General features: G+C 45.2%; 1 pseudogene; it reads right to left on the reverse strand.

The window, feature by feature from the left end:
* LOC112235817 overlaps positions 1–22,806 on the reverse strand; it is a 69,199-nt pseudogene that overhangs the window by 31,013 nt on the left and 15,380 nt on the right.

Below are 22,806 nucleotides of genomic sequence, written 5' to 3' on the forward strand. Positions count from 1 at the left end.
ATGTAGGCTCTTAACTTTAGCCAGTTCTGCTGCAGTAGGAGAATAATCCTGCAGCATATCAGTGTGATGTGATCCTCATCATGTGATGATCTAGTTTTGTTGGTGGAGTTTAAACACTTGATCGATTTATATATCATAGAAGACTGTAATTGTTTTTAGGCCAGCTGTTTTTAGTCAAGATGTTTGTGTTTTTAATGTAATATGTAATTGTTGTACTGTATGTGTGTTTATAGTTCTGTTTAATGTTGTGTTAGTGTGTTTGTTGTTTTGTCTGCTGCTGTTGGACCAGGTCTGTCTTGAAAAGTAGATTTTTATCTTAATGAGAAAAAAACCTGCATAAATAAAAGGTCAAATAAAATGTAAAAAAAATATATATATATATATATATATATATATATATATATATATATATATATATATATAAATATATATATATATATAAACAGGAAATATGAATTATTATGTGGATTATAATTAAATGGACATTATAATTAATAGATATCTGTATAGTGGTTGCGGACTGCAGTGTTTTGATGGACTGTAGTATACTGTAGGTTTTACTATTGCATTCTACCGTAAACTACACTATTCTATAGTAAGTACTGCCCATGACTGAGGTATACTACAGTGTGTAGTATAGTATTCAACAACATACTACTGAATTCTACAGTAAGTGCCAGAGGTGGGAACAATTCATTGTTTTATAAGTCACAAGTAAGTCTCAAGTCTTAGCACTCAATTCCCAAGTCAAGACCAACAAGTCTCAAGTCAAGAGCGTCAAGTCTCAAATCAAGTCTCAAGTCAAGAGCTTCAAGTCTCAAATCAAGTCTCAAGTCAAGAGCATCAAGTCTCAAATCAAGTCTCAAGTCAAGAGCGTCAAGTCTCAAATCAAGTCTCAAGTCAAGAGCATCAAGTCTCAAATCAAGTCTCAAGTCCTAAACTTTGAGTTTCGAGTCCTAAACAAGTCGTAATGTGCTCTTCACCAAATGTAATACCATTTCATACTTTTAACAAGAGTAATAGTTAGTATATTACATTTACGCAAATCATGAATGCTTTTTAAAAATATATTTAGTACTTTCCAAATAAACGTTATATTTCCATGGAAATACATGGGTAGCCATAAGAAAGACCCCCCCCCACCCCAATAGCGATCGACTATCGAGGATCGCAATCGGGCGATGTAGGCTTGTACACACATACGCACACGCACATACGCACACACACGCGCACACACACGCGCACACAAACCCACGCGCACACACACACACGCACACACACACACACACACACACACACACACACACACACACACACACACACACACACACACACACACACACACACACACACACACACACACACCCATTTACCATTTATCAATACAGCCCCCTCAGAGTCAGAGGAATATGAATGTTATGTAACTATGTTGAGTGTTTTACATTTATACTATGTGGTTTGTATGCTTTCTAAGTTTGATATTTTTATGGATCCCATGACTCCCTAGTGACTTTAGCTGAGTGAACTATCCTGGCTAAATAGTGACTTTAGCTGAGTGAACTATCCTGGCTAAATAGTGACTTTAGCTGAGTGAACTATCCTGGCTAAATAGTGACTTTAGCTGAGTGAACTATCCTGGCTAAATAGTGACTTTAGCTGAGTGAACTATCCTGGCTAAATAGTGACTTTAGCTGAGTGAACTATCCTGGCTAAATAGTGACTATAGCTGAGTGAACTATCCTGGCTAAATAGTGACTTTAGCTGAGTGAACTATCCTGGCTAAATAGTGACTATAGCTGAGTGAACTATCCTGCCTAAATAACAACAAATTAAATAGAGTTAGCCAGCTAACTTCGATAAACAACTAACTTGATTTTCTGATTAATTAAGAAATATGTGATTTTGTTTGTTGCGTCAATAAGACCAAGCATGCCCATTTCAAGCTCATCTTTCAATAAAAAAAAAATGTTTTAAACACAATATTTAGGCAAGTTAGCTGGGTAACTTCTTGATCCTGCTTTGTAGTACATCCCTCAGTAGTCATAGTAGTCAATAATACTCACATGTCCTCAGGAGTCCAGTGGAGCAGCACCTTGACCTTCCCAGAGCCCTCTCTCCTCCTGGCCATCACCCGAGAGAGGAAGAAGAAGACCGGCTCAGGAATACTGAAGATAATACTCCTAAAACGATTAAAGTCATTCTAAAAACACAATACGGACAGAGAGCAACAACCTGGAGAGAGGAGAAGTAAGAAAACACACACAACATTTTGAGGATAAAAGCAGAGAACAGAGACAAAATGGCAGACTGTAACACTCATGACAGAAATACTGTAACACTCAACAAGACGATAAAAGTCGTTCGAACACATCACATGGTAGAGAACGATGATTACTACACTTCAAGACAACAAGCAGAGCTGGGGCTCAGCGAAGAAGATGACTAACGACAGACAGAAGTGGAAAACCTTTGATAGGGATGAATGAGTAAATTAACATAACAGTGCTATTTCGGGATGGAATCTCTTTCACATCCCCCTGTCTGTGAAGTACTGTACAGTAAGCAGCATTCCGCACTCCAGACAGACAGAAGCCAGAGATCTCAGAATATCCCAGACTAGCCATTCCAGGGCTGTTTAATGCTGGAACTCTTATCACATAGCTAACATTCCATGGTGCCAGAAACGGACGCCGAAAGAGACAGGGAGCAATTAAACATCATAAACAACTCAGAGGTCTGTGGAGAACGTCCATCATGCAGAGGAACTACTGTTAATGGGGCTGTGTTCCCTCGGGATCACATATTGTACTGGGGATGGGGTCATTCCACTTGGGATTGACTGATTCATCATATTTCATCCTACTGAGTCGATGTCCATGCAGTCATACACAAGCCAGAAATCTATAGCCTGGTCCCAGATCTGTTTGTGCTGCCATGCCAACTCTGTCTTGTTTGGCATGACAATGAACATAAAAGTTGGAAAGAGCATGACCAGACCTAGGACCAGGCTAAGGAATCCATCCATCGCCCACAAAAACAAAATCCAGCCAATCATACGTTTTGTTTGAGCAGTTGGCACACTTTTCTTTTCAAAAACAGTTGATCAAATGTTTTTACAGTTTACAGTAACACCGTTCTGGAATTTGGAATTCACTTACACAAACATTGTCAGTGGGGCCGTGGAGTAATAATAATAAGTAGGATTCTCAAAAACAGTTGCAGATATAAACTCTTTTTTTTTGTTTAGTCTATTTATAGTGTTGAGAATGAGCTCACGTGTGAACAACTTCTCTTACGCACGAGAATATCTGAAATGATTCCTCCGACTCAGGGGAATGGCATTCATGGAAACTGGTTTAAGGACAGGAGAAGGAGAGGGAACAGAGAGAGAGCGATGAAGAAAATGGGAGCTGGGGAGAGAGAGGAGAGGAAGAGAGAAAGTGAGATCTAGAATCACTCCACACTCCCCTGTCTTCAAATCTCTCCCCACCACAGAGTACTTTATCTTAGTTAAGCCTTGTGTTGTTTGAACAACTATGTCCCATTCTTCCTGTTCTCTCTCTCTCTTCCTGCATGTCTCCCTCTCTCCACCTCCCCTTCTGGTTCACACTTTCCCATCTCTTTCCCTTTTTATTTATTTTTTCAATTCAAATCAAATTTTATTGGTCACATACACGTGTTTAAGCAGATGTTATTGAGGGTGTAGCGAAATGCTTGTGTTTTCTAGCTCCAACGGTACTGTAATATCTAACAAGTAATATCTAACAATTTCACAACATATACCCGATACACACATATCTAAGTAAAGGAATGGAATTAAGAATATATACAATGGGGCAAAAATGTAATTAGTCAGCCACCAATTGTGCAAGTTCTCCCACTTAAAAAGATGAGAGAGGCCTGTAATTTTCATCATAGGTACATTTAAACTATGACAGACAAAATGAGAGAAAAAAATCCAGAAAATCACATTGTAGGATTTTTAATGAATTTAAAGAGAGACCCAAAGAAGCAACAGGGGTCAAGCGCCCTGCCCAAGTGCACGTCGACAGATCTCCCACCAAGTCAAAATGGGGACCCGAACCAGCGACCTATCGGCCCAAGCGCAGAACCACGAGGCCACCAACCCTCAAAGATCCCCCCCCCGAGCTGCCATCCAAGATCCCCTCTACAGTCCCCCCCGAAGAAGAGTGTGCAAAGCTGTCATCAATGCAAAGGCTGGCTACTTTGAAGAATCTCAAATATAAAAAGTTTTGAAACACCTTCTCATTCAAGGGTTTTTCTTTATTTTTACTATTTTCTATATTATAGAATAATAGTGAAAACATCAAAACTATGAAATAACACAAATGGCATCATGTAGTAACCAAAAAAAGTGTTTAACCTCTCTGGGATATTCGGGACGGTAGCGTCTCACCTCGCCAACAGCCAGTGAAAGTGCAGGGCGCCAAATTCAAAACAACAGAAATCTCATAATTAAAATTCCTCAAGCATACAAGTATTTTACACCATTTTAAAGATAAACTTGTTGTAAATCAAGCCACAGTGTCAAATCAAATCAACGTTTAATTGTCACATGCATCGAATTTCACCTTACAGTGAAATGCTTACTTATAGGCTCTAACCAATGGTGCGAAAAAAAAGTGTGTGTGTGTGTGTGTGTAGGTAAGTAAAGAAATAAAACAACCATAAAAATACATTTGAAAAAAGAGTAGCAAGGCACCTGTTAGTCAGGCTTATTGAGGTACTATGTACATGTAGGTATGGTTAAAGTGACTATGCATATATGATGAACAGAGAGTAGCAGTAGCGTAAAAGAGGGGTTGGCGGGTGGTGGATGGGACACAATGCAGATAGCCCGGTTAGCCAATGTGCGGGAGCACTGGTTGGTCGGACCAATTAGGTAGTATGTACATGAATGTATAGTTAAAGTGACTATGCATATAAGATAAACAGAGTAGCAGCAGCATAAAAAGGGGTTGGGGCGGAGGGGGCACACAATGCAAATAGTCTGGGTAACCATTTGGTTAATTGTTCAGGAGTCTTATGGCTTGGGGGTAAAAACTGTTGAGAAGCCTTTTTGTCCTAGTCTTGGCACTCTGGTACCGCTTGCCATGCTGTAGTAGAGAGAACAGTCTATGACTGGGATGGCTGGGGTCTTTGACAATTTTTAGGGCCTTCCTCTGACACCGCCTGGTGTAGAGGTCCTGGATGGCAGGCAGCTTTACCCCAGTGATGTACTGGGCCGTACGCACTACCCTCTGAAGTGCCTTGCGGTCGAAGGATGAGCAATTGCCGTACCAGGCAGTGATGCAACCGGTCAGGATGCTCTCAATGTTGCAGCTGTAGAACCTTTTGAGGATCTCAGGACCCATGCCAAATCTTTTTAGTTTCTTGAGGGGGAATAGGCTTTGTCGTGCCCTCTTCACGACTGTCTTTGTGTTTTTGGACCAATCTAGTTTGTTATTGATGTGGAAACCAAGGAACTTGAAGCTCTGAACCTGCTCCACTACAGCCCCGTCGATGAGAATGGGGGCGTGCTCGGTCCTCCTTTTCCTGTAGTCCACAATCATCTCCTTAGTCTTGGTTAAATTTAGAGGGATAGGTTGTTATTCTGGCAACACCCGGCCAGGTCTCTGACCTCCTCCCTATAGGCTGTCTCGTTGTTGTCGGTGATCAGACCTACCACTACTGTGTGGTCCACAACTTAATGATGGTGTTGGAGTCGTGCCTGGCCATGCAGTCGTGGGTGAACAGGGAGTAAAGGAGGGGACTGAGCATGCACCCCTGGGGAGCTCCTGTGTTTAGGATCAGCGTGGCAGATGTGTTGCTACCTACCCTCACCACCTGGGGGTGAACTGTCAGGAAGTCCAGGATCCAGTTGCAGAGGGAGGTGTTTAGTCCCAGGGTCCTTAGCTTGGTGATGAGCTTTGAGGGTACTATGGTGTTGAACGCTGAGCTGTAGTCAATGAACAACATTCTCACATAAGTGTCCCTTTTGTCCAGGTGGGAAAGGGCAGTGTGGAGTGCAATAGAGATTGCATCATCTGTGGATCTGTTTGGGCGGTATGCAAATTGGAGTGGGTCTAGGGTTTCTGGGATAATGGTGTTGATGTGAGCCATTACCAGCCTTTCAAAGCACTTCATGGCTACGGACGTGACTACTACGGGTCTGTAGTCATTTAGGCAGGTTGCCTTTGTGTTCTTGGGCACAGGGACTATGGTGGTCTGCTTGAAGCATGTTGGTGTTACAGACTCAATCAGGGACAAGTTGAAAATGTCAGTGAAGACACCTGCCAGTTGGTCAGCACATGCCCGGAGCACACGTCCTGGTAATCTGTCTGGCCCCGCAGCCTTGTGTATGTTGACCTGTTTAAAGGTCTTACTCACATCGGCTACGGAGAGCGTGATCACACAGTTGTCCAGAACAGCTGATGCTCTCATGCATGTCTCAGTGTTGCTTGCCTCGAAGCGAGCATAGAAGTGATTTAGCTCGTCTGGTAGGCTCGTGTCACTGGGCAGCTCACAGCTGTGCTTCCCTTTGTAGTCTGAAAAAGTTTGCAAGCCCTGCCACATCCGACGAGCGTCGGAGCCGGTGTAGTATGATTCAATCTTGGCCCTGTATTGACGCTTTGCCTGTTTGATGGTTCGTTGAAGGGCATAGCGGGATTTCTTGTAAGCTTCCGGGTTAGAGTCCCGCACCTTGAAAGTGGCAGCTCTACCCTTTAGCCCAGTGCGAATGTTCCCTGTAATCCATGGCTTCTGGTTGGGGTACGACGTCCTCAATGCACTTATTGATGAAGCCAGTGACTGATGTGGTGTATTCCTCAATGTCATCGGAAGAATCCCGGAACATGTTCCAGTCTGTGATAACAAAGCAGTCCTGTAGTTTAGCATCTGCTTCATCTGACCATTATTTTATAGACAGAGTCACTGGTGCTTCATGCTTTAATTTTTGCTTGTAAGCAGGAATCAGGAGGATGGAGTTGTGGTTGGATTTACCAAATGGAGGGCGAGGGAGAGCTTTGTACGCGTCTCTGTGTGTGGAGTACAGGTGATCTAGAATTTTTTTCCCTCTGGTTGCACATTTAACATCTTGATAAGAGATTTGGTAGAACTGATTTAACAAATCAAAATGTATTTTATATTCGAGATTCTTCAAATAGCCACCCTTTGCCTTGATGACAGCTTTGCACACTCTTGGCATTCTCTCAACCAGCTTCATGAGGTAGTCACCTGGAATGCATTTAAATTAACAGGTGTGCCTTTTTAAAAGTAATTTGTGCAATTTCTTTCCTTCTTAATGCGTTTGAGCCAACCAGTTGTATTGTGACTTGGTAAAAGACCAATTCCATATTATGGCAAGAACAGCTCAAATAAGTAAAGAGAAATCACAGTCCACCATTACTTTAAGACATAAAGGTCAGTCAATCAGGAACATTTCAAGAACTTTGAAATGTTTCTTCAAGTGCAGTCGCAAAAACCATCAAGTGCTATTATGACACTGGCTCTCATGAGGACCGCCACAGGAATGGAAGACCCAGAGTTACCTCTGCTGCAGAGGATAAGTTAATATAATTCAATATAATTACCCAAATAAATGCTTCAATTGTTAATCAACTGTTCAGAGGAGACTGCGTGAATCCGGCCTTCATGGTCTCCTGAGTGGCGCAGCGGTCTAAGGCACTGCATATCAGTGTGTAACATCTGCTTCTTGCTCACACTCTCAAACACATTGATCCCCTGAACGCAGCTCACTCTCCAGCCCACTGTCCAGCTCAGACTCTCAAACACATTGATCCCCTGAACGCAGCTCACTCTCCAGCCCACTGTCCAGCTCAGACTCTCAAACACATTGATCCCCTGAACACAGCTCACTCTCCAGCCCACTGTCCAGCTCAGACTCTCAAACACATTGATCCCCTGAACGCAGCTCACTCTCCAGCCCACTGTCCAGCTCACACTCTCAAACACATTGATCCCCTGAACACAGCTCACTCTCCAGCCCACTGTCCAGCTCAGACTCTCAAACACATTGATCCCCTGAACACAGCTCACTCTCCAAGCCCACTGTCCAGCTCACAGAGTGTTGTCAGATTGTACGTGGATGGACGCTTCTCCCGCTCTGTCATGGATGACATGGTTGCTCTTAGTTTGAAGATGTAATCCAGAGACAGGTGTTTTATACAACAGTGTGTGTTCTTTGACTACGTCGGCATATTTGCAATCAAATGCCACAATTTTCTCCATCTCCTTAGCTATCGTACTCTAATTCCACCGTGCATTCCACTGATTTCAAAACTCGGTCCCCCAGAAAGTGGAGAGCAACACTTACGTAGTTCTACTTTTTGAAATCTTTCAAAAAAGCTGCTTTAGATAGGATTACCTACATATCGTGACCAGTTCATGTTATAGACAGAAGTGTGCTACATGGCAGATCAATCCAATCTCATCTCTCAGCATGTCCAGCCCACTCACTATCTCAGCCAATCATGGCTAGCGTGAAGGGTGGTGTCTATTTCCATGTCTAAACCAACTAGGCTCTTAATTTACATTTTTTATTTGTATATATAGATGGCATACAAGTTTGTTAAGGCGCATGAAAGTTCACGTTGCAGAAGGAATTTATGCCAAAAAACTTTTGATTTAAAAAAATTTAATTTCTTGTTAAGTAGTGACGCGCAACATACGCCTAGTTTCCTGAAACTAGTCACATTTTATCTCCACTGTCTAAACAGGATGAACAATACCTGGTAACACCTTTTTAATGCCATCAAGCCCTGGGGGTCTGAAAGGATTTAATGGCGTTAAAGTTATTCCTCTGTAATTCCCACTGATCTTTTTGTGCATTTGTCAATTTTTTAATTTTCATCATTTGGAAATAATTCCTGATAGTAATCGTCATTCAGAGACAGATGAGACAGAAAAGAAAACATCTGCTTAAAACATTTAGCTTCCTCTTTTAAAATAGTAATCTATGATTCTCAGAATTACAGTCTTTCTATAGTAACAAGTTTCTGCAAATTATTTTTGATAACTTTCCTGCGTTGGAGATTTAAGAAGCATTTGGTGCATTTTTCTCAATTTTCCATCCAGTTTGCTTTATTTTTTGTAATAGATTACATTAGATCATTCTTGAATAAGTTCCCCCAGTTCTTTTTGTTTTTCTCTAACTTGTTTTGTATCTTTGTAAGCCACTCCTCAGTAAAAGGCACATGACATCCCGCTTGGAGTTTGCCAAAAGACACCTATATGACTCTCAAACCATGAGAAACAAGATTCTCTAGTCTGATGAAACCAAGATTGAACTCTCTGGCCTGAATGCCAAGCGTCACGCCTGGAGAACACCTTGCACCATCGCTACGGTGAAGCATGGTGGTGGCAGAATCATGCTGTGGGGATGTTTTTCAGCAGCAGGGTCTTGGAGACTAGTCAGCATCGAGGCAAAGATGAACGGATCAAAGTACAGAGAGACCCTTGATGAAAACCTGCTCCAGAGCACTCAGGACTTCAGACTGGGGTGAAGGTTCACCTTCCACCAGGACAACAACCCTAAGCACACAGACAAGACAACGCAGGAGTGGCTTTGGGAATAGCCTCAAAGTCCTTGAGTGGCCCAGCCAGAGCCCGGATTTGAACCCAATCTAACATCTCTAGAGAGACCTGATCCAACCTGACAGGGCTTGAGAGGATCTGCAGAGAATGGGAGAAACTCCCCAAATACAGGTGTGCCAATCTTGCAGCGTCATACCCAAGAAGACTCGAGGCTCTATTAGCTGCCAAAGGTGCTTCAACGAAGTAGTGAGTAAATGGCCTGAATACCTTTAAATGTGACATTTCAGTTTTACATTTTCTATGAATTTGCTAATATTTATAAAAACCTGTTTTTGCTTTGTTATTATTGGGTATTGCGATGTCATTATGAGGTAGTGTGTGTAGATCGATGAGGGGAAAAAAACTAACAATGTAATGAATTTTAGAATAAGGCTGTAACGTAACAAAATGTGGAAAAAGTCAAGTGGTCTGAATACTTCCTGAGTGCACTGTAGATGTATTTTCCTTTTTAAGCCGCTGATCGTCTTTTCTTATAACATGCTCGTTGTTTGTGTTTTTTATAATGCCGTATGTTTTTTCCCCCAACACCGCTCTCTGTCACGATCGTTATAATGAGTGAACCAAAGCGCAGCGTGATCTGGGTTCCACATCTTTTTATTACTAAGTGAAACTCACAGCAAAACAAAACAATAATCTCAAACTAACCGTGAAGCTAACAATAGTGCTAACAGGCAACTATCCATATTCAAGATCCCACAAAACACATAGGGGAAATGGCTGCCTAAATATGATCCCCAATCAGAGACAACGATAAACAGCTGCCTCTGATTGGGAACCATACCAGGCCAACATAGAAATATAAATCACCTAGATGACCCACCCTAGTCACACCCCGACCGATAATAAAAAGCTCTCTATGGTCAAGGTGTGACAGTACCCCTCCCAAAGGTGTGGACTCCGACCGCAAAACCTGACTCAATAGGGGAGGGTCCGGGTGGGCATCTACCGGCTCCGGTGCGGGGCTAAGTACCCACTCCGCTTGCGGACACGTCATCTTCATCTTCAATGGCGGCTCTGGTGCGGGGATCGTCCCCGGATGCTCCAAACCGTGGATCGTCACCGGGGGCTCTGGAACATGGGTCGTCGCCAGAGGATCTGGACCCTGGATCGTCGCCAGAGGCACCGGACCGGGATCCCCGCTGGAGGCTCTGGGCCGCAGACCGTCGCTGGAGGATCTGGACCCCTGACCGTCGCTGGAGGCTCATGACCGCCGACCGTCTTAGGAGGTTCCGGACCATGGACCGTCTCAGGAGGTTCCGGACAGTGGACCATCTCAGGAGGTTTCGGACCGTGAAACGTCTCAGGAGGTTCCGGACTGTGAAACGTCGCTCTGGACTGGGAACTGTCGCCGGAAGCTTGGTGCGTGGGGCCGACACTGGTGGTACCGGGCTGGTGACACGCACCTCAGGACGAGTGCGAGGAGGCGGCACAGGACGTACTGGACTGTAGAGACGCACTGGAGGCCTGATGCGTGGGACCGGTACAGGTGGCACCGGGCTGGTGATACGCACCTCAGGGTCGAGTGCGGGGAGGAGTTACAGGACGCACTGGGCTGTGAAGGCGCACTGGGGATACAGCGCGTAGAGCCGGCGCAGGATATCCTGGACCGAGGAGGCGCACTGAGCCGGCACAAACCGTCCTGGACGGATACCCACTTTAGCAGGACAAGTGCGAGGAGCTGCCACAGAATGCACCGGGCTGTGAATGTGCACTGGAGACACAGTGCGTATCACCGCAAAACTTGGTGCCTTACCGGTCACACGCTCCCCACGGTGAGTACGGGGAGTTGGTTCTGGCTCCCTCCCCTCAACTTACGCTGCCCACTCCTCGCTCAATCTGTCCCAATATTCCTCCTCGGTCTCTGACTCAACCCTCATCGTCACCTAACCACTCAACAAAGCATGAGAATACTTTGTAAACATCAAGGCTCACACACAGGGAACACACACACATGCACGCACACAAACTGAAAACACACACACACTAGGAAGTCCATTGGACACCTTCCCAGGACCTCTATTCCTCCACCCCTCCAGGGCTTCAGCCCTGCTCCTCTCCCCAGGCCAGGGTGAGTCTGGATGGCCCTTGGGGAGACACACAGCCTCCCTAGCTACCCTCAGCTGTGGACCTAACCATAGGGGTCAGAGAGTAGGACAATGGATGGATGCTCGTTTTGTAATTTTTACCCAACCGGTCAGCCCTCCTTCCCATTCCATCTGACCTGGACCTCGTCTTCACCCTCCTCCTCCTCCTCGCTATCTGTCTCCCTCCCAGTCTTCCTCTCTCCTATATTCTCCCTCCCAGTCTCTCTCTCTCCTATATTCTCCCTCTGTCTTCCTCTCTCCTATATTCTCCCTCCCAGTCTCTCTCTCTCTCCTATATTCTCCCTCCCAGTCTCTCTCTCTCCTATATTCTCCCTCCGTCTTCCTCTCTCCTATATTCTCCCTCCCAGTCTCTCTCTCTCCTATATTCTCCCTCCCAGTCTCTCTCTCTCTATATTCTTCCTCCCAGTCTCTCTCTCTCTATATTCTCCCTCCCAGTCTCTCTCCCCTCCCAGTCTCTCTCTCTCCTATATTCTCCCTCCCAGTCTCTCTCCTCTCCTATATTCTTCCTCCCAGTCTCTCTCTCTCTCCTATATTCTCCCTCCCAGTCTCTCTCTCTCTCCTATATTCTTCCTCCCAGTCTCTCTCTCTCTCCTATATTCTCCCTCCCAGTCTCTCTCTCTATATTATTCCTCCCAGTCTCTCTCTCTCCTATATTCTCCCTCCCAGTCTCTCTCTCTCTCCTATATTCTTCCTCCCAGTCTCTCTCTCTCTCCTATATTCTCCCTCCCAGTCTCTCTCTCTCTCCTATATTCTCCCTCCCAGTCTCTCTCTCTCTCCTATATTCTCCCTCCCAGTCTCTCTCTCTCCTATATTCTCCCTCCCAGTCTCTCTCTCTCCTATATTCTCCCTCCCAGTCTCTCTCTCTCTCCTATATTCTCCCTCCCAGTCTCTCTCTCTCCTATATTATCCTTCCCAGTCTCTCTCCCTCTCCATTTATCTTATTCCCCGGTCTCTCCCCCATCTCTCCTTCTTGCCCCCCCATCTCTCCTTCTTGTCCGTCGTTTCCACTCTTCAGTCTCTGTTTCAAAATGTGGTTACCTCGCTTAACCTCTTCAAGCCTGTTTCAAATCGTCTTCTAAAATCATTGGCCTGCGGTGTGCTGTGTGTGTGCACTTTGTGTGTGCGTGTGTGATGTGTGTACTCGTGTGTGCGTGTGTGCTGTGTGTACTCGTGTGTGATGTGTGTACTCGTGTGTGTGTGTGTGTGTGTGTGTGTGATGTGTGTACTCGTGTGTGTGTGTGTGTTTGCTAAAACATTGAAATTTTTTGGGGCAACAGGACAGGCTCTTTTGAGTATGTAGTGCGGCGATGCATAATGAGCCCATTTTGGGGTGAGAAGTTGGACTTTGCCTTTGTTTTGGTTGGTTTGTATGTCAATTAGAGTGTGCAGGGTGAATACTTGGTCTGTCGTATGGCAATTTGGTAAAAAGCCAATTTGACATTGGCTCAGTACATTGGTTTCACTGAGTAAATGTATGAGTCTGCTGTTAATGATAACGCAGAGGATTTTCCCAAGGTTGCTGTTGATGTATATCCCATGGTAGTTATTGGGGTAAAAATTGCCTCCACTTTTGTGGATTGGGGTCCTTGGTTCCAAATATTGAGGAAGATGTAAGTATAGCCTATTGGAATTCGTGGTCTGTATATATTAGAATGTCACTTAGAATACCATCAACACCACAGGCCTTTTTGGGTTGGAGGGTTTGTATTTTGTCCTGTAGTTCATTCAAGTCTCTCTCTCTCCAGTCGCTCGCTCTCTCTCTCTCTCGTCGCTCTCGCTCTCTCTCTAGTCGCTCTCTCTCTCTCTCTCTAGTCGCTCTCTCTCTCTCTCTCTAGCTCTCTCTCTCTCTCTCTCTAGTCGCTCGCTCTCTCTCTCTCTCTCTCTCTCTAGTCGCTCGCTCTCTCTCTCTCTCTCTAGTCGCTCACTAGTCTCTCACTAGTCTCTTTGTCTTTGTGTTGTGTTTGGTTTGGGGCTAGTTTAGTGGAGGCTCAGTCTCCCTGTGCAATGTAGTGTCTGCCTCTTAGTTAGGCCTCTCTTCTCCCAACGTCTGGCTACTGCACTGCAAGATGTGTGTCGGTATATGTGTACCACATGGAGTAGGGCGAGAGAGAGATCCTCTTTCTTTCACCCTGGTCCATAAAACAATGGCCCTGGATGTGCTGTGCTCTACACAGGCTGGGCACCGCCATGTCCTTTACAGTACGTCAGAACCCTACTGCTGAGAGTCTCTCTGCAACACACTGGCATATGCTTCACTGCCATATTAATTAAGTAGGCCTGGGAGTCTCTAGCCCATGATTCCTCTGTCAGCGTCAACAGGTTCATACTCATTAGCCCTGCACTGGGTCGCTCCCTTAAAAGGATAGTGCAAGATTCTGTCATTTAAAGGGGCAGCGCAGGCCCATGTAGTTTGTGTTCAGTAGGGAATGCAGCAGATACAGTTGAGGTCGGAGGTTAACATACACCTTTGCCAAATACATTTAAACTCAGTTTTTCACAATTCCTGACATTTAATCCTATTAAAAATTCCCTGTCTTAGGTCAGTTAGGATCACCACTTTATTTTAAGAATGTGAAATGTCAGAATAATAATAATAATGATTTATTTCAGCTTTGATTTCTTTCATCACATTCCCACTGGGTCAGAAGTTTACATACACTCAATTAGTATTTGGTAGCATCGACTTTAAATTGTTTAACTTGGGTCAAACATTTCGGGTAGCCTTCTACAAGCTTCCCACAATAAGTTGGGTGAATTTTTGTCCCATTCCTCCTGACAGAGCTGGTGTAACTGAGTCAGGTTTGTAGACCTCCTTGCTCTCACACGCTTTTTCAGTTCTGCCCACAAATTTTCTATAGGATTGAGGTCAGGTCTTTGTGATGGCCACTCTAATACCTTGACTTTGTTGTCCTTAAGCCATTTTGCCACAACTTTGGAAGTATGCTTGGGGTCATTGTCCATTTGGAAGACCCATTTGTTACCAAACTTTAACTTCCTGACTGATGTCTTGAGATGTTGCTTCAATATATCCACATATTTTCCTCCATCATGATGCTATCTATTTTGTGAAGTGCACCAGTCACTCCTGCAGCAAAGCACCGCCACAACATGATGCTGCCAACCCCCGTGCTTCACGTTTGGGATGGTGTTCTTCGGCTTGCAAGCCTCCCCCTTTTTCCTCCAAACATAACGATGTCCTTATGGCCAGACAGCTGTTTTTTTGTTTCATCAGACCAGAGGACATTTCTCCAGAAAGTATGATCTTTGTCCCCATGTGCAGTTGCAAACCATAGTCTGGCTTTTTTATGGTGGTTGTGGAGCAGTGGCTTCTTCCTTGCTGAGCTGCCTTTCAGGTTATGTTGATATAGGACTCGTTTTACTGTGGATATAGATACTTTTGTACCTGTTTCCTCCAGCATCTTTACAAGGTACTTTGCTGTTGTTCTGGGATTGATTTGCACTTTTTGCACCAAAGTACGTTCATCCCTAAGAGACAGAACACGTCTCCTTCCTGAGCGGTATGACGGCTGCGTGGTCCCAATGTGTTTATACTAGCATACTATTGTTTGTACAGATGAACATGGCACCTTCAGGAATTTGGAAATTGCTCCCAAGGATGAACCAGACTTGTGGAGGTCTACAATTTTTTTCCTGAGGTTTTCACTGATTTCTTTTGATTTTCCCATGATGTCAAGAAAAGAGGCACTGAGTTTGAAGGTAGGCCTTGAAATACATCCACAGGTACACCTCCAATTGACTCAAATGATGTCAATTAGCCTATCAGAAGCTTCTTGTTACGGTTTTCTTCCGTCGAAGGAGAGTCGGACCAAAATGCAGCGCGGTTAAATCGAGACATCTTTAATGACGATGAATACGACAGATCTTGGCTAGCTGGTGGTTCTGGCAGATCCTGGCTGACTGGCGAATCCTGGCTGACTGGCGGATCTGGAAGATCCTGGCTGACTGGCGGATCTGGAAGATCATGGCTGACTGGCTGCTCCATGCAGACTGACAGCTCTGGCTGATCCATGCAGACTGGCAGCTCTGGCAGCTCCATGAGACAACTCTCTCCTCCACTTTCCCCATTAACTCCTTCACAGTCTCTGCTTCACTCACCTCCAACACCGGCTCTGGTTCTGGTCTCCTCCTTGGCTCCTCACGATAAACAGGGGGAGTTGGCTCAGGTCTGAACCCTGACTCTGCCACACTCTCCCTGAGCCCCCCCCCAATACATTTGTGGGGCTGACTCGCATGCTTCCATCCGCGTCGCCGTGCTGCCTCTTCATACCAGCGCCTCTCCGCTTTCGCCGCCTCCAGTTCTTCTTTGGGGCGGCGATATTCACCAGGCTGTGTCCAGGGTCCTTTTCCGTCCAATATCTCCTCCCACGTCCAGATGTCCTGTGATCGCTGCTCCTCACGATAAACAGGGGGAGTTGGCTCAGGTTTGAACCCTGAATCTGCCGCACTCTCCCTGAGCCCCCCAAGAAATTTTTGGGGCTGACTCTCGGGCTTCCTTCTGCGCCGCCGTGCTTGTCTCTTCGACTCCATTCTCCTATAGCCCTCTTCGCACTGCTCCAGCGAATCCCAGGCGGGCTCCGGCACTCTCTCTGGGTCGACCGCCCACCTGTCTATTTCCTCCCAAGTCGTATACTCTATACTCTTGCTGTCCATAACGTCCTCCCATGTCCATTCCTCTTTTCGCTGCTGTTGCTGTCGCTGCCTGTCACCACGCTGCTTGGTCCAGTTGTGGTGGGTGATTCTGTTACGGTGTTCTTCCGTCGAAGGAGAGTCGGACCAAAATGCAGCGTGGTTAAATCGAGACATCTTTAATGACGTAAAATACGAAACATACAAAAACAACAAACGGAACGTGAAAACCTAATACAGCCTGTCTGGTGACAACTAACACAGAGACAGGAACAATCACCCACAAACACACAGTGAAACCCAGGCTACCTAAATATGGTTCCCAATCAGAGACAACGAGAATCACCTGACTCTGATTGAGAACCGCCTCAGGCAGCCATAGACTTTCCTAGAAAACCCTACTCAGCCACAATCCCAATACCTACTAAAACCCCAATACAAAAACACACCACAACATAAACCCATGTCACACCCTGGTGGACCAAAGCACAGTGTTCTTAGCGTACATATTCCTTTTATTTAGGTGCCGCCGACAAAAACAATAAACACTTCAACACAACCGTGAAGCTTAAGGGCTATGTGCCACAAGCAAAGATAACAACCCACACTGAAGGAGGGGGAAAAGGGCTGCCTAAGTATGGTTCCCGATCAGAGACAACGATAGACAGCTGTCCCTGATTGAGAACTCATACCCGGCAAAAACATAGGGACAAAGAAACAGAAAACAAATAGAAAACAACACCCAGAATGCCCACCCAACACCCAGAATGCCCACCCAACACCCAGAATGCCCACCCAACACCCAGAATGCCCACCCAACACCCAGAATGCCCACCCAACACCCAGAATGCCCACCCAACTCACACCCAGAATGCCCACCCAACACCCAGAATGCCCACACAACTCACACCCAGAATGCCCACCCAACACCCAGAATGCCCACCCAACTCACACCCAGACCAAACCAAAATAGAGACATAAAAAGGCTCTCAGGTCAGGGCGTGACAGTATGTAAAACTTCTGACTTCAACTGAATATAAAAATGAATGTTTCTTAATGGACATGTTCAAGTAGTTTCTCCCCGTTTTGTGCCTAATGTTTTGCAACATTGTACCCTAATGAATACAACCCTGAAAGCCTTATCAAACAACAGGTCTGGGTGTCCAGAGTGATAGATATAGGTTTATCTTCCACAGCGACAGACAGAGAGAGAGAGAAAAAGAGAGAAGGGTGAGAGAGCGATTGAAGGGTGAGAGAGAGTGAGGGTGAAAGAGGGACAGAAGGGTGGGAGAGACAGAGTGAGAAAGCGAGGGTGAGATAGTGAGGGTGAGAGTGTGAGAGAGTGAGGGAGAGAGGGGAGAGAGAGTGAAACTGTAGAACAAACAGTGAGGGGGCGGGCCAGTAAGGGGGAAAGGCAGGAGTGAATGAGAGGGAGAACGGGTGAGTGAGGGGGAGAATTGTGAGGGGGAGAGAGGAGTGAGTGAAGGAGAGGGGGGTGCCTGTCTGGTGTCAGGGGTGAAGCTCAGGATGACGCAGTTTGGCCGGATAACAAAAATATCCCATCGTAAACATCAAGGCTCACACACAGGGAACACACAAACTGAAAACACACACACACACCAGGAAGTCCACTGGACACCTTCCCAGGACCTCCACTCCTCCACCCCTCCAGGGCTACAGCCCTGCTCCTCTCCCCAGGCCAGGGTGAGTCTGGATGGCCCTTGAGGAGACACAGCCTCCCTGGCTGGCCCTCAGCTGTGGACCTAACCATACGGGTCAGAGAGAAGGACAATGGATGGATGCTCTTTTTGTGATTTTTATCCAACCGGTCAGCCCTCCTTCTCATTCCATCTGACCTGGACCTCCTCTTCACCCTCCTCCTCCTCGCTCCCAGTCTCTCCCCCATATTCTCCCTCTCCATTTATCTTCTTCCCTCGGTCTCTCCCCCATCTCTCCTTCTTGCCCCCCTCATCTCTCCTTCTTGCCCCCTCAACTCTCCTTCTTGCCCCCTCATCTCTCCTTCTTTGCCCCCTCCCTCATCTCTCCTTCTTGCCCCCCCCCCTCATCTCTCCATCTTGCCCCCATCATCTCTCCTTCTTGCCCCCCTCATCTCTCCTTCTTTGCCCCCTCCCTCATCTCTCCTTCTTGCCCCCCTCCCCCTCATCTCTCCATCTTGCCCCCCATCATCTCTCCTTCTTGCCCCCCTCATCTCTCCTTCTTGCCCCCCCCATCATCTCTCCTTCTTGCCCCCTCGTCCCCCTCTCCTTCTTGCCCCCCTCTCATCTCTCCTTCTTGCCCCCTCATCTCTCCTTCTTGCCCCCTCATCTCTCCTTCTTGCCCCCTCATCTCTCCTTCTTGCCCCCCCTCATCTCTCCTTCTTGCCCCCTCGTCCCCCTCTCCTTCTTGCCCCCCTCTCCTCTCTTCTTGCCCCCCTCCTTCTCCCCCTCTGCTGGCCCTGTTTCTACTCCCCAGGCTCTGTTCCAGAATGTGGTTACCTCGCTTAACCTCTTCAAGACTTTTTCAAATCGCCTTTTAAATTATTGGCCGGCTGTGTGCTGTGTGTGTATGCTGTGTGTGTGTGTGTGTATGCTGCGTGTTTGTGTGTGTGTGTGTGTGCGTGTGTGTGTGTATGCTGTGTGTGTGTGTGTGTGTGTGTATGCTGCGTGTTTGTGTGTGTGTGTGTATGCTGCGTGTGTATGCTGTGTGTATGCTGCGTGTGTATGCTGTGTGTATGTGTATGCTGCGTGTGTATGCTGTGTGTGTGTGTATGTGTATGCTGTGTGTGTGTATGTGTATGCTGTGTGTGTGTGTGTGTGTATGTGTATGCTGTGTGTGTGTGTATGCTGTGTGTGTATGTGTATGCTGTGTGTGTGTGTATGCTGTGTGTGTGTGTGTGTGTATGCTGTGTGTGTGTGTGTGCTGTGTGTGTGCTGTATGTGTGTGTGTGTGTGTGTGTGTGTATGCTGTGTGTGTGTGTGTGTGTGTTTGGTGTTTGTGTGTGTATGCTGTGTGTGTGTGTATGCTGTGTGTGTGTGTGTATGCTGTGTGTGTGTGTGTATGCTGTGTGTGTGTGTGTATGCTGTGTGTGTGTGTGTGTTTGCTAAAGCATTGATCTTTTTTTTATTTGGCAACAGGACAGGCTCTTTTGAGTATGTAGTGCAGCGATGCATAATGAGCCCGTTTGGAGGTGAGAAGTCAATGCACATGTTAGCGTGGCGTAGTGATGTGAAGCACAGAGGAAGCACAGAGGAAGAGGGAGTAAAGCCCAACTCAGGAGTGATTCACCACAGCTTCAGACCTTCGTTGTACACCTGTTCAGTTATGAAAAGAGGAGAGGCCATCTCTGGTCGTGACTCTTGGTCTCTGAGATTGACTCCCTGAGAAACTCACATGCTCTGACCTGGAGCCAGGAGGACACAGTGGGAGGAGTGAGGTTGGGTGTGTGTGTCCGACCGTCCATGGCCTCAACAGCACAGAGCAGGATTTCACCCTGGTTGGCAGCGTTGAGAGGAAAAGCAGGGCAGCGTAAAGCAGTACACAGTCTGGCACAGACCCTGGACTCCAGAATAGAGACGAGGCAGACTGGGCCTGTAGCAGTGATAAGTGTTATTCCTGCTCTGTTAACTAGGAACTAATCAGGTACTGGGAAGTGATTAGTATTGGGCGATATGGCCTAAAAATCATATCTAGCTTTTCTTTTTTTGACTTATGACTGATTCACGATATACTGTATATCTAGATTTAAAACAAATGTTTTCTTACAAAAAAAGCATAGTTGTAGAATTGAAATGTATTTTACCTTCATACAGTCAGCAATAACCTAATGAATTCAGGACGTGTGAAGTTATACCCAGGCTAAATATAAACCTTCCACAACCATCAGACCCATCAACCATACTAATAATTGAATTATTTTATCAAAATAGTTGAACCTGCTTTTTTAGCAATAGTCACTGATCTGTCTATCAAGTCTGTTTATGAAAATTCCATTTTTGTTACAAATTTAACCAGAACCCTGCATAATGCACTTTCACTAATGACCAACGTCTTGCAGGCAGACATTATAGAAAATGAACACAGGTCTTAAACAATCTCTCAAGCACAAGCCCACGTGCTAATGATTAGCCAGCTAATCTTTATATTTCAAGTTTAGCCAACAAGGATCTATTTGCTAGCTAACAAGGATCTATTTGCTAGCTAACAAGGATCTATTTGCTAGCTAACAAGGATCTATTTGCTAGCCAACAAGGATCTATTTGCTAGCTAACAAGGATCTATTTGCTAGCCAACAAGGATCTATTTGCTAGCTAACAAGGATCTATTTGCTAGCCAACAAGGATCTATTTGCTAGCCAACAAGGATCTATTTGCTAGCCAACAAGGATCTATTTGCTAGCCAACAAGGATCTATTTGCTAGCCAACAAGGATCTATTTGCTAGCCAACAAGGATCTATTTGCTAGCTAACAAGGTAGAACAGTTGAATTGTTATGAACCCACCTTTCTGTCCGTCTCCAGCTGTTTGAACAGCAGGCTAGTCTGTTCACTTTGTTCACATGTTGAAATCAAGTGGCCTACCTTTTATGCTCATTGCACATTTATAAAACACAGACTAGACAGCTAGTATAACAGTCTTTGGCTAAAAAGCTGCTAGCGGTTATCAATACTCACTGATACTGCTGTTTTAGTATAGAGTTCTGCTCTGAGTGATATTTGAGAAGTTGAGACATAACAAAGTGTATCGTTGGAAAGGTTCTTTTCTCCTCTCACAGTAAATTAATGTCTCAAATGTGTGTTTCATATGACCCATTCTGTTGGACCAAAACCACAACGGCAAATACCGATTTGAAACCGCTTGCTGTCCGAGAGGAAGGAGGGATCTCAATTGGGCTTCGGGTAGAAGCATAGCACAATTACAGCAGCCATGAAGGTTTTAAATGATATCGCTGAAGCCCTTGACAAAAAAACAGCACTGTGTCTCACTTTTTATTGATCTCTCTAAGGCTTTTGATACAGTTGATCATGCTATACTAAGGCAGATATTGTCGAGTGTAGGTCTTTCAGAACATGCAGTTGCATGGTTTGCTAACTATCTGTCTGATAGAAGCCAGTGCACTCAATTTGATGGGCTTATGTCTGTTAAATTGTCTGTCTTTAATGGTGTGCCCCAAGGCTCTGTAGTTGGTCCTCTCTTATTCACTATTTATATAAATGATTTAGACAAAAATGTCCAAAATGCGCAACTTCATTTTTATGCTGATGATACTGTTATTTACTGTTGTGTCTCGTCTCTTACAAAAGCTTTCCAGATCTTGCAAACTGCTTTTTATACTGTTCAACATACCATGTGTCAATTGAAGCTTATCCTCAATACTGACAAAACTAAACTAATGGTGTTTTCTAAAGCAAGAAATAGACCTCTGAACCTTTCACTTATTACTACCTGTCAGGGCAAGGAGATTGAGGTTGTGACCTCATATAAATATCTTGGAATTTTAATTGATAATGGCCTCTCTTTTAAATTGCATATTCAACAACTTACAAAAAAATTAAAGCTGAAATTGGGATTTTATTTTAGGAATAAGGCCTGTTTTTCTTTTGAAGCCAGAAGGAGGCTAGTATCAGCTACATTTATGCCTTTACTAGACTATGGGGATATTTTATATATGAATGCTTCAGCTCAGTGTTTGAGATCAGTTGACACCCTTTACCATGGCACTTTGAGATTTATTTTAAACTGCAAACCCTTATGCACTACTGCACTTTGAATACCAGGGTTGGCTGGCCTTCTCTAGTCACTCGTAGGCTCAGTCATTGGTATACTTTTATTTACAAAGCCATTTTGGGTTTACTACCTTTTTATTTGGGCATTTTTATTGTTCAGAAATGTGGTGGGTACTCTCTTCGTTCGCTGGACTTTATCCTGCTAACTGTTCCAAATGTCCCAACTGAATTTGGTAAAAGGGCTTTTATGTACTCTGCACCATCGTCTTGGAACGCCTTCGAAAATACTTTTAAACTGGAAGAACCTGTCCCGATTGGTGTTTTTAAATCACTGATGAATGATCCTGAGACTGATTCCCTGACCTGTCAATGTTTTTAATTTGCTGTTTTATACTCTTGTGAATTCTATGGTTTTTACTAGATTACTTGTAGTTTTTCATGTTGTTTGTCTGTAATTTTTGTAATGACTTGGTGCTGCCTATCTTGGCAAGGACACTCATGAAAAATAGATTTTAAATCTCAATGAGCCCTTCCTGGTTAAATAAAGGTTAAATAAATAAAATAAAATCTCTCAACTTTGTTATTGTGAGTGGCAGGGGCTTGGTGATGGGGGAGAGGCTTGGTGTTGGGGGAGGGGTTTGGTGTGGGGGAGGGGCTGTATGTGTGTTGGGGGAGGGGCTTTGTATTGGGGGAGGGGCTGTATGTGTGTAAATGGGT

This window comes from Oncorhynchus tshawytscha, linkage group LG19 (genome assembly GCF_018296145.1).
Source record: "Oncorhynchus tshawytscha isolate Ot180627B linkage group LG19, Otsh_v2.0, whole genome shotgun sequence".
Taxonomy (NCBI): domain Eukaryota; kingdom Metazoa; phylum Chordata; class Actinopteri; order Salmoniformes; family Salmonidae; genus Oncorhynchus; species Oncorhynchus tshawytscha.